General features: G+C 38.6%; 1 protein-coding gene across 10 annotated transcripts in view; it reads right to left on the reverse strand.

The window, feature by feature from the left end:
* LOC115209078 (adenosylhomocysteinase-like 1) overlaps positions 1 to 12330 on the reverse strand; it is a 469217-nt gene that overhangs the window by 82745 nt on the left and 374142 nt on the right. The gene's annotated exons all lie outside the window — the stretch shown is intronic.

Consider the following 12330-nt stretch of genomic DNA (forward strand, 5'->3'; position numbering starts at 1 on the left):
ATTTCATAGCTGAAATAGTAACTATAGTACTCTAATACATGTTTCAACATGGTTGGAACAGCCAGGGAATGGTATTATCTTTTATCTTTTACTTGTTACAATCATTAGACTGTGGCAATGCTGGGGCACCTCCTTGAAGAATTTTATTTGAATGAATTGATTCCAGTACTTATTTTTTAAAGTCCGGTGGTACTTCTATTGGTTTCTCCCTCTGAATTGCTACATTATGGGGATGTAAACAAACCAAAACTGGTTCTCAAGCAGTGGCGGGGGACAAACACATACACACACATGATGGGCTTCTTTCAATTTCCATCTACCCAAATCAACTCACAAGTCTCTGGTTGGCTAAAGGCTATAGAAAACACTTGTCTAAGGTGCCATGCAATGGGACTGAACCCAGAACTGTGTGGCTGGGAAGCAAACATTTTATCACACAGCCGCTCTACAGTTCTCAACACACATTTCACATGGCATGGTTAGAACCTTCAGTAAATACAGCATAATTCTATGTGTCTTAATGCATCCTTTTCATATGACTGTTGGTTGGTTTCCTATGGCTGAAAGCTATTTTATGTTCCAATGCCATAATGTGATGTGACTGGCACTGTTTACCATTACATCAACAGGAAAAAAAATGTGTGTCTTCTTAGAGGTTTTTCTAATCTATGTCAGTTTACTTTGCCAAGAACAAAAATGATAACAGTTTCTCTGTATCTACCTTAGCATTAAACTTGACCTGAGAGGGGAGTTCTTTTCCTGTCAGAGTACAGGCAGGTGGGGGACAGAGTAAGGGAAAACAGAATACCTCTAAGATTATCACAAATTCATTTCCACTTTATCTCCATAAAATTCCTTATTTTGAACCCCCAAGCAAGTTGGTGATATACAAGGAACTTGGCTACTGTAAACATATTTCAGACTAACAGTCAAATTATTGTACAGTAAGATGTAAGGCCATAAAAATGCCAAAATAAGACTTTAATTCTGATTGGAGCCCAAATTGAAAGCAAACAGGGAAAAAAAAAGTTTAACACTTTTGTAACCATATTACCTTTCTTTCAATCAATTTTCAAAATAATGAAGAATTTTTAAAAAAACAGCGATAATCAAGCTAGCATTTAAAGCATAAAATGGCATGAAATTTTGAGGGAATACTCTTTACTCTTTTACTTGTTTCAGTCATTTGACTGTGGTCATGCTGGAGCACTGCCTTTAGTTGAGCAAATCGACCCCAGGACTTATTCTTTGTAAGCCTAGTATTTATATTATCGGTCTCTTTTGCCAAACCGCTAAGTTACGGGGATGTAAACACATCAGCATCGGTTGTCAAGTGATGTTGGGGGGACGAATACAGACACAGAAACATACACACATATATATACATATATACGATGAGTTTCTTTCAGTTTCTGTTTACCAAATCCACTCACAAGGCTTTGGTCGGCCCGAGGCTATAGTAGAACACACTTGCCCAAGATGCCATGCAGTGGAACTGAACCTGGAACCATTTGGTTGGTAAGTAAGCTACTTCCCACACAGCCATTCCTATGTTTTAACTTAGATTATTTTAACCCTTTAGTTACCATATTTCTGTTGAAACCCCCAGCCTCTGTTTCAATTAATTTTGAAAATAACGAGGAATTTAGTAAAATAATTATCATTATTAAATTAGTGTTTGAAATATAAATTTACATGAAATTTTAATAGATTCCAATTTAGATCGCTTTAAAACAGGAAGTATGATTCATAGAACCAACCAGACAGTCCCCAGTTGGTTAGTATCAAGAGAATTAATGTAGTTCAGATGAAGAAATGTATATGGTCTGTTGGATGAAGTGGATAATGAAATGCGTTGTTTGATCTGTTGGATGGTAGAGATGATACATGTAAGAAATAGATATCATATACTGAATGGTATGAATGTTGAAGAAATAAAGTCTGTTGAATGGTGTGATAATGAAGAAATGTATATCATGTATTGAACAGTATGAATATTTAAGAAAAATGCAAAACCTGTTGGATGGTAAGAATGATGAAAAAATGTGAGTGGCCTGTGGGATGGTTTGGCAATTTGTCATCTGGTAAGAATCAGAAACAATAATTCTCTAAGTTGAGGAAAATATATTAAACCCTTTCATTACCATCCTGGCTGAAACTGGCTCTGGCTCTTTAGTATAAATGTCTTGTTTTTATAAGTTTTGAATTAAAATCTTCCACCAAACCTTAGTGACAATTTATATTCCTAACACTAGCTTAATGATAACTAAGTTATTTTATTAAATTCTTTGTTATATTTAAAGTAATTGAAAGAAATACAGAGCATCTCAAAATAAATACAGTAACAAAAGGGTTAAGGATGATGGTTGAAAAGTGAGAAAAAAATTCAATTAAGGATGCATGAAGTATGACCATGTGGCTAAGATGTTCACTTTCATCCCATGTGGCTGTTGGTTCAATTCCAGTTTGCAACAACACAAGCAAATGTCTTCTACCATACTGGGTTGATTAATTTTAAGTAAGTAGAATAGAGCCTGGTTCAGCCTCCTTGCTTGCCAGTCCTTAGCAAGCCATCCAACACATGCCAGCATGGAAAGCAGACATTTAAACGGTGATGATGACGATGGAAACTGTGCTTGAATGGTGCTTACTGCATGCCACCAGCATGGGTGCCAATCAGGCGGTACTGTCATCGACCACAACAATTACTTCATTTGACTCAACAGGTCTTCACAAGTGCAGTTTATTGCCCAATGACTGAAGGGTACTCTTAAATGGGCCAGTTATGCTGCACTGGTGTAGGCCACGGTAACAGTCTCACTTGACTTGCTCGGTCTTCTCAAGCACAGCATTTCTCCAAAGGTCTCGGTCACTTTTCACCTCGGTGAGGCCCAACAGCCAAAGGTGGTGCTTCACCTCATCCTAGGTCTTCTTGGATCTACTGCTTCCACAAGTTCCCTCTACTGCTAGGGTGTGACACTTTCACACAACTGTCCACATCCATACACAACACATGATCATACCAGCACAGTCGTCTGTCTCACACACCATATATATATATATATATATACAGATAGATAGATAGATAGATACTTATTATTTGTGAACAAGGATATCACTGACAGTGACTTTCAGCCAGCTAACCCAGTAGTCTGATGATGGCTTCTGGCTTAAACTTCAAAAATCCCTGTCCATGATTTTCATCATCATCATCGTTTAACATCCGTTTTCCATGCTAGCATGGGTTGGACCGTTCGACTGGGGTCTGGTAAGTCAGGAGGCTGCACCAGGTTCTAGTCTGATCTGGCAGTGTTTCTACAGCTGGATGCTCTTCCTAACGCCAACCACTCCGTGAGTGTAGTGGGTGCTTTTTACGTGCCACTGGCACAGGGGCCAGAGGAGGCTGGCAATGGCCACGATCAGTTGGTGCTTTTTATGTGTCACCTGCATAGACGCCAGTTCAGATGGTGCTTTTTAAATTTGTAAGTTACAAAAGTATAAAGCAACCCATCAGATTAATGTAAAATTATTTTTACTATAACTGAATATAAAGACAAACATTAACATACATATATAAACGTGCGTGTGTGTGTATATTTTACATATGTCCATTTTGCAAATATGTGTGAGTGTACAGGGTACATGGTTTTTGTAGCATTCGGTAATGAGTCTACTTTTTTCTTTAACTTTTTTTGTTTTAGTCCCAAGAAAAAGGCTTTGACTTCAAACATAAGGAAGTCAGATGATTTGGAATTTAGATGCTGTGATAAGAAAACTGCAATGATTTGGCTACATGATAAGAATTGATGATGTATTCAGGGTGAAAAATGCGGTACCATTGAGTGGGTAGGAAGGAGTGCTGAACAGTAAATACAGTGAAATAGATAGACAGTGTTAGGTCAGGAAATAGATAAGAAGAACTAACAAAGGACAGGTCAGCTTGGAAGTTGCGGTACCACAGCAGCCCCACCTAAATTAGGGGTGGCAGGAAAACTGATGATGATTATGATAGTAATATAACGATAATGATGATGATGATAATTATGATGAAGATGATGTTAATGATGAAAATGATGATGATTGTGATGACGAAAGTGATGATTGTAGCAGTGTTGGTAATATGACAATATCTTAAACATTAAGAAGGCAGAGTATAGAAAAAAAGGAGGATGGAGGGGGAGCAGAGACAGAGAGAAAAAGGTTCAATCTTGATAGTGGGTTGGTACTATATTTATTGACCCTGAGAGGATGAAAGCTGAAGTTGAACCACAGCAGAATTTAAAACACGAAATACTGACTGCAGAGTGCTGTAAAAATTCTGCTAGTCTACTGCTCAAGTCAGTTGTAGTAGCAGTAGTGATTGATAGTGCTGAATGAAAATAACAGGGTGTTTTATCATGATATCATGATACAAATAGGTAAGCAATAATAAGCAAAATTTAAAAATGAAAGCATAATTCCCCAAGCAGCAATACACACACACACACACACACACTCGCGTGTATGTGCTCATCTTTGCTGTTCTTTCACCAAATTGCATACAATTCCATCAATAAATACAAGGAACTACATCAAAATATCACTGTTTTTTTTTATGTCTGCTTTCGATATTGATATAAAGTAGATAGATCTATAAAATAGGACAAAGTAATAAAATATTAAGATATATCTATAAAAATAATCGCAGGAGTGGCTACAGGCACAAGAATGGGTGTGGGGTAAGAAGCTTGCTTCCCAACAATATAGTTTTGGGTTCAGTACCACTGCATGGCACATCTATAGCCTTGAACTGACCAAAGCCTTGTGAGTGGATTTGGTAGATGGAAACTGAAAGAAACCCATCATATATGTGTGTGTGTGTTATTTGTGTCTGTTTGTCTCTCCATCATCGCTTGACAACTGATGTTGGTGTGTTTATGTCCCAGTCACTAAGCGGATTGACAAAAGAGACTGATAGAATAAGTGGTATTCTAATATTGGGGTTGATAAAATAGGTACCAGAACTTCGCTTTCTTTTCAAAACTGCTGGCCTTGTGCCAAACTTAGCAAGCTTTTCAACTAGGCCTGTGTGCTATTTCTTGCATAAGATAGGTCTATAACTCAGACAAATGAACAAAGCCATCAAGGAGATAGGTACAGCAGCTGAGACTAACTCAAGCTGGCTGTGGTTGATAAGACACCACAAGTGGAACCCTTTCATAGGTGAACACAAGCTCAGTTCTCACTGGCCCACTTAGGTAAAGCAACAGGCTAAGGGGCAACATGCTTGTGACTCTGAGACACCTGCTGATAATACAGAAGGGTTTCTAGCATTGCAATGAATTTAAAAGAGCTTGGAAACCTATGAGTAGCTTCTACAGGCTCTGCATGGGGCATATTATTATTATTGATTTCTGCGATTCAGATATATAGTAAATGGAATGTAATTATAGTCAAACCATTCACATTCTTCAAGGAATCAATACTAATTTGTAGATTCAGCTCACTGAAGGCTTACAGCTTACGTTATAGTATTACTTTAGTTTTAATAACAGCAAATTAATAGAAAGTTCTTAGAATGGTACAAACAGCAATATCTTACAGCATGGTGTTATTAGAATTTCGTTAAATAGCTTATATTATTGTCATAGAATAGCAGAAACATTTAACTAAATATATTACTCTACGATATTATCAAAATTTCAAAGCTATGTGGTTAAGAAGTTTGTCTAGCAACCACATGGTTTCAGGTTCAGTTCCATTGTGCAGCTGCTTGGGTGTCTTTGGGTGAGTCTCTACCTGGGTACAACAACAACAAGTGTACTCAGAGCGCAAACCTCCACCAAGGCAACACCAATGTCCTCTCAACGATTAGCCAAAGATGATTTTGTGGACTCGTGGTCGTAGGATCGCGGTTTTGATTCCCAGACCAGGTGTTGTGAGTGTTTATTGAGCAAAAACACCTAAAGCTCCACGAGGATTTGACAGGGGGTAGTGGCGAACCCTGCTGTACTCTTTCACCATAACTTTCTCTCACTCTTTCTTCCTGCTTCTGTTGTACCTGTATTTCAAAGGGCCAGCCTTGTCACACTGTGTCACACAGAATCTCCCCAAGAACTACGTTAAGGGTACATGTGTCTGTGGAGTGCTCAGCCACTTGCATGTTATTTTCACAAGCAGGCTCTTCCGTTGATCGAATCAACTGGAACCCTTGTCGTCGCAACCGATAGAGTGCAACGATGGGCCAACCAATTAGCATTTGGCTTATCATCTATATTCTGAGACCCCCTTCAGGCACGACACAGACCATGGGATTGCACCTAGAAAGTTACCCTCCCAGACACAAGTCCGGGCAAGGTTGTTTATGGAAGACCAGCAGTCACTCATGCATACCGGCCTCCCCTCTCCATGCCACCAGTGTTATCAAGGGAAAGGCAAAGGCCGATACAGCTTGGCACCAATGACGTCGCAACTCATTTCTACAGCTGAGTGAACTGGAGCAACGTGAGATAAAGTGTCTTGCACAAGAACACAACATGCAGCCTGGTCCAGGATTCGAGCTCACAACCTCACTATCGTAAGCTCGACGCTCTAACCACTGAGCCATGTGCCTTCACATCTATATATAAATACACTAACACCAAATGCATGATGCTATCACTTTATTAGTTGAAAGGAGAGGTGCAAAGAAGGAGAGAGAAACGGAATATGTTACATGCGGAGGTGTGTGATATATAATGGAAAGAAGAGGCAAACGAAGAGAGCGGGGAGAAGGTGAGGGCATTACTGAAGGAAATGTGAGAATGGGAAAAACACTATAACAGCCAATGTAAATTGGATGCTACAGAAAATATACAATTGCATCTTGCAATTTTCAAAATAACTGTGGAATTTCCATAGGTGCTGCTAGTTAAATACTAATCATTTATTCAGAGTATGATTTATTGATTAGAGAAAATAGTAATTGCCCAAAATCACCATCTCTACTGTTGTGTGCAAGAAAAGGTACTAAACAAGTTCACACCCAATACTGTGTACTACTTTTAACACCTTTTCACATTTATTGATACCTGAACGGGAAAGTGATTGGAAATTAGCCACATTTTATTAACCGAAGTTGCTAACTTTCACTAGTTCAGCAGAATACATCCAGAATTAATATTTTCACATTAAATCCAAGCAAACCCATTAGTGCTGATCTCTTTTTTTTTCTTTCATTTTTTACTTGTTTTAGGGCAATGTCTTGAAGATTTTTTAGTTGAATGAATTAACTGCAGTATTTTTTTCTAAAGCTGGTACTTATTCTATCAGTCTCCTTTGCCAAACTGCTAAGTTATGGAGACATAAACACACCGATACTGGTTGTCAAGCAGTGGTGGGTGAACAAATACAGAGGCACACACACACACATGTATGTGTGTGTGCAATAGGCTTCTTTCAGTTTCCATCTACTAAACCCACTCACAAAGCTTTGGTCAGCCCAAAGCTATAGTGGAAGACACTTGCCCAAGGTGTCACGCAGTGGGACTGAACCCAAAACCATGTGATTGGGAAGCAGACTTCTTACCACACAGCCACATCTGCACCTATAAAAAGAAAACAAAAAAAAAATGCATTGTAAAGTGGTTGATGTTAGGAATGACAACCATTTATAGGAACCATGCCAAAACAGATATCGTCCTGCAACTCCTAAGGCCCTGATAAACTGTCTGACCCACACCAGCATGGAAAGCTAACATTAAATGATGATGTCAATGGTAGTATATATATATCAATATCAGTGGTTCTCATGCTGGTGGCACGCAATAAGTAGCATTCATGCGTGTGTCATTGCCAATGTTGTGTGACTGGCTCCCCATGCCAGTGGTATGTAATAAGCACTATCCGAATGTGGTCAATGCCAGCACCCCCCACCCCAACTGACTCCTGTGCCAGTAGCATGTAAAAGGCACCATTTGAACATGGCCAATGCCTGTGCCGTTGGCATGTAAAAAGCACCCACTACATTCTCGGAGTGGTTGGCATTAAGAAGGGCATCCAGATGTAGAAACATTACCAGTTCAGATTGGAGCCTGGTGAGGCCTCCTGGCTCGCCAGTTCCCAGTCAAACCATCCAACCCATACTAGCATGGAAAATGGACGTTAAGCGATGATGATGGTCTGCCAGTAGTACATAAAAAGCATTATCTGATTGTGATCAATGTCAGGCCCACTTGACTGGCTTCCGTGCCAGTGACATGTAAAAAGCACCATCCAAATGTGGTAGATACCAATACCCTGTGACTAGCTCCTGTGCAGGTGGCACGTAAAAAGCACTATCTGAATGTCATCAATGCCAGGCCCGCCTGACTGACTCCTGTGCCGGTGGCACTTAAAAGGCAACCACTACACTCTCGTTGGCGCTAGAAAGGGCATCTAGCTGTAGAAACCTTGCCAGATCAGATCGGAACCTAATGCAGCCGCTGGCTTTCCAGACCTCAGTCAAACCGTCCAATCCATGCCAGCATGGAAAACGGATGTTAAACGATGATGATAAACATTATTAGAAATTGTATAAAAGTTTCTTTAAATATTTTGTGTATTGTAAGAATATAACCAATATATGACATATAAATTTTAACATAGGGACCCCAGTTGAGAACGACACACACAAACACACACACATATCAAATGTAAAGCACGTAATTTGATAAACTGACAACCATCTCTGTTTGTAATTTAAGCTGCTGTCTATACAAACAAGAGCTGAAAGTGTTTACCAACCATTCAGACAACAATAACATACTGAATCAATAAAAGGAGCAACACAAAGCAAAGACTCAAGTGATTTCATTAGAATTGTGACAGATTGACCAACTTGAAACCTCTAAGAAGTTCCAAATATGACCATCCTGTCTATTTAGCCTAAATGATTAAAATACAACAGTTCGTGACAATTAGATAGCTTTATATCATCCAAAATAACTTGAGGTCAGCAGAGGTGAGATAATCACCATAAAAAAATCTAAACAGTTGACCCTTTCATAGTAACCTATGACATCAGAGGTCATTCGAAGGGATTTGCGGTTTAACTGTCTGTAGGACAGATAAAAAGAAATATAGAAAGAGAAAAGGAAATCACCAGTTGTTCAGTAAAACAGTTTATTTTTTAGGAGCTTATTTAATGATATCACAATCTCTTCATTAAGAAGCAAAGTAATGGCTCAATTGTTGAGTAAACTCATACTAAAATACGACCCTTCATGACAAACAGACTCCGTACCTCACTTCTTTGCCCCCTCATGTAGAAAGCAGAGAAGTCTTAATTATATTAAATGCTTTGTAATGAGAATAACTTTCTTAAATAACCTAACTCTGGTAAAAAAAAAAGTGAGTGGAGACAATCCCCAAAATGTTGAATATTTGCCTTGAATAATAAATTATGATTAACCCACAGGGACATTTTCATTATTATTAGAATGTTTCCTTAAAACTGTTTTTAAAAAATTCTTATTGCAATTCAGAGATTTGTCTTCTTTTTTTCTTTTTTTGGTAAATTTCAGATTTTACAGTTAAAAGTAAATGTTTTAATCACCTTAAAAAAAATTTTTTTTTTTAAATGCTTGACATGTCTGAATGGATTAAAACATCATAATCTTTCTTTTTTTTTGCATGAATTAAATGATTATGCAGCACATTTCCACACAACCCCACAACCAATTCACCATTTCAAGACTATACATCATTTTTAGAAACAGGCGCAGGAGTGGCTGTGTGGTAAGTAGCTTGCTAACCAGCCACATGGTTCCGGGTTCAGTCCCACTGCGTGGCACCTTAGGCAAGTGTCTTCTGCTATAGCCCCAGGCCGACCAATGCCTTGTGAGTGGATTTGGTAGACGGAAACTGAGAGAAGCCTGTCGTATATAAGTATATATATATATGTGTGTGTGTATATGCTTGTGTGTCTGTGTTTGTCCCCCTAGCATTGCTTGACAACCGATGCTGGTGTGTTTACGTCCCCGTCACTTAGCAGTTCGGCAAAAGAGACTGATAGAATAAGTACTGGGCTTACAAAGAATAAGTACCGGGGTCGATTTGCTCGACTAAAGGCGGTGCTCCAGCATGGCCGCAGTCAAATGACAAACAAGTAAAAGAGTAAAAGAGAGAGAGTACCATTTCCAGACAACATATCCTGTATTGGCATCAGATAAACAGCACCTGTACTGGTGCCACATAAAAAGCACCCAGTACATTCTAAAGTGGTTGTCATTAGGAATGGCATCCAGCTGTAAAAACCCATACCAAAACAAACAACTGGAGCCTGGTGCAACTCTCCGGCTTGCCAGCTCTTGTCAAACTGTGCAACCCATGCCAGCATGGAAAACTGATGTTAACCCTTTCATTACCAACCTGGCTGAAAGCGGCTCTGGTTCTGAGTACAAAAGTCTTGTTTTCATAAGATTTGAATTAAAATCTTCCACCAAACTTTAGTCACAATTTATGTTCATAACACTAGCTGAATGATAACTAAGTTATTTTACTAAATTCTGTGTTATATTTAAAGTAATTGAAAGAAACAGAGCATCTCAAAATAAATACAGTAACGAAAGGGTTAAATGATGATGATATCCCCTCCAGGTAATACATATTTTCCAGACAACATGGCAATGAAGCATTTTCAGATATCTCAAGCATACATTTTAAGAACAGAGATTAGCCAATTACATTTAGCCTTGTACCTGATTGAAGCTTATTTTATCCACCCCCAATCCATCTCCCAAAAGGATAAAAGGTGAAGTTGACCTCCGCAAAGAGTTAGACTGTAACAAATCGGAACAAATACCATCTTGCTACTTAATAATGGTTTCAAATTTTAGCACAGGGCCAGCAGTTTTTGAGGAGATGGGTAAGTCAATTACATCGACTCCAATGTTCAACTGGTACTTATTTTATCAACCCCAAAAAAGATGAAAGGCAAAGGAAACCCCAACTTTAAGTGCATCAAAACTACATTATGGTAGGCCGGTCTTTCAATCTTTTTTTTAATATTTTAGATAATCTACAGATGCACTTCTGACAGCTAATTATCACAAAACAGTTGCACTAATTACCATATATTCATATATTGGAATGAAGGAGGACACCAATTCATTTCAGAGCAGCACAATGTACTGTAGTGGAATTAATATGCATATTCTGTACTATAGGAACAAGAGTGGCTGTGTGGTAAGTAGCTTGCTTACCAACCACATGGCACCTTGGGCAAGTGTCTTTCTACTATGGCCTTCGGCCAACCAAAGCTTTGTAAGTGAATTTGGAACACAGAAACTGAAAGAAGCCTGTTGTATATATATATATATATAGGTGCAGGAGTGGCTGTGTGGTAAGTAGCTTGCTAACCAACCACATGGTTCTGGGTTCAGTCCCACTGCGTGGCATCTTGGGCAAGTGTCTTCTGCTATAGCCCCGGGCCGACCAATGCCTTGTGAGTGGATTTGGTAGACGGAAACTGAAAGAAGCCTGCCGTATATATGTATATATATGTGTGTTTGTGCGTGTGTGTGTTTGTCCCCATAGCATTGCTTGACAACCGATGCTGGTGTGTTTACGTCCCCGTCACTTAGCGGTTCGGCAAAAGAGACCGATAGAATAAGTACTGGGCTTACAAAGAATAAGTCCCGGGGTCGATTTGCTCGACTAAAGGCGGTGCTCCAGCATGGCCGCAGTCAATTGACTGAAACAAGTAAAAGAGTGTGTATATATATATATATATAATAATAAATATTAGGGAATGAATCCAAAATTACAGGGAAAAATCAGATTTAGGGTTAAATCCAATTTTATAGTAAAATATTATATAATATAATTCGAGACAAAACCACTATTTTAAAACCAAACAAGGAAAGACTTAATCAATACATAAAATTTTAATATAAATTAAATAAACCGCCACTACAAATGTTTCATGTCTGCTACCGACAATCTTCAGGTGGATTTTCGATCTTCTAATCAGTATCAAATTTTGATACTTCAAAGATATGAGATAATGCATGATTAATTCAAATCAATGGGAATCAATAGGCATTATGTTTGATAGAATAATCAGAACACTAAAGGGTTAAAGGCTTTCCAACTGTGACCACCCTATCTGTTTTAAAGCATAATGTATTTCATGATTTCTATGTCTGGTATATCATGTGAATTCACACAAGTTCCTTTAATGATTCATTCTGTGGCACAATTTGATCTAAGAGCCAGCAATAAAAATGTTGCTTTTTTTCCATGAGAACGAAACACCACAAACACACACATACACACACCAGGAAACCTAATATGTTGGCCAACACCTCATAAACATCTGAACAGCCAGAG

The sequence above is a fragment of the Octopus sinensis genome, linkage group LG3 (genome assembly GCF_006345805.1).
Source record: "Octopus sinensis linkage group LG3, ASM634580v1, whole genome shotgun sequence".
NCBI lineage: Eukaryota > Metazoa > Mollusca > Cephalopoda > Octopoda > Octopodidae > Octopus > Octopus sinensis.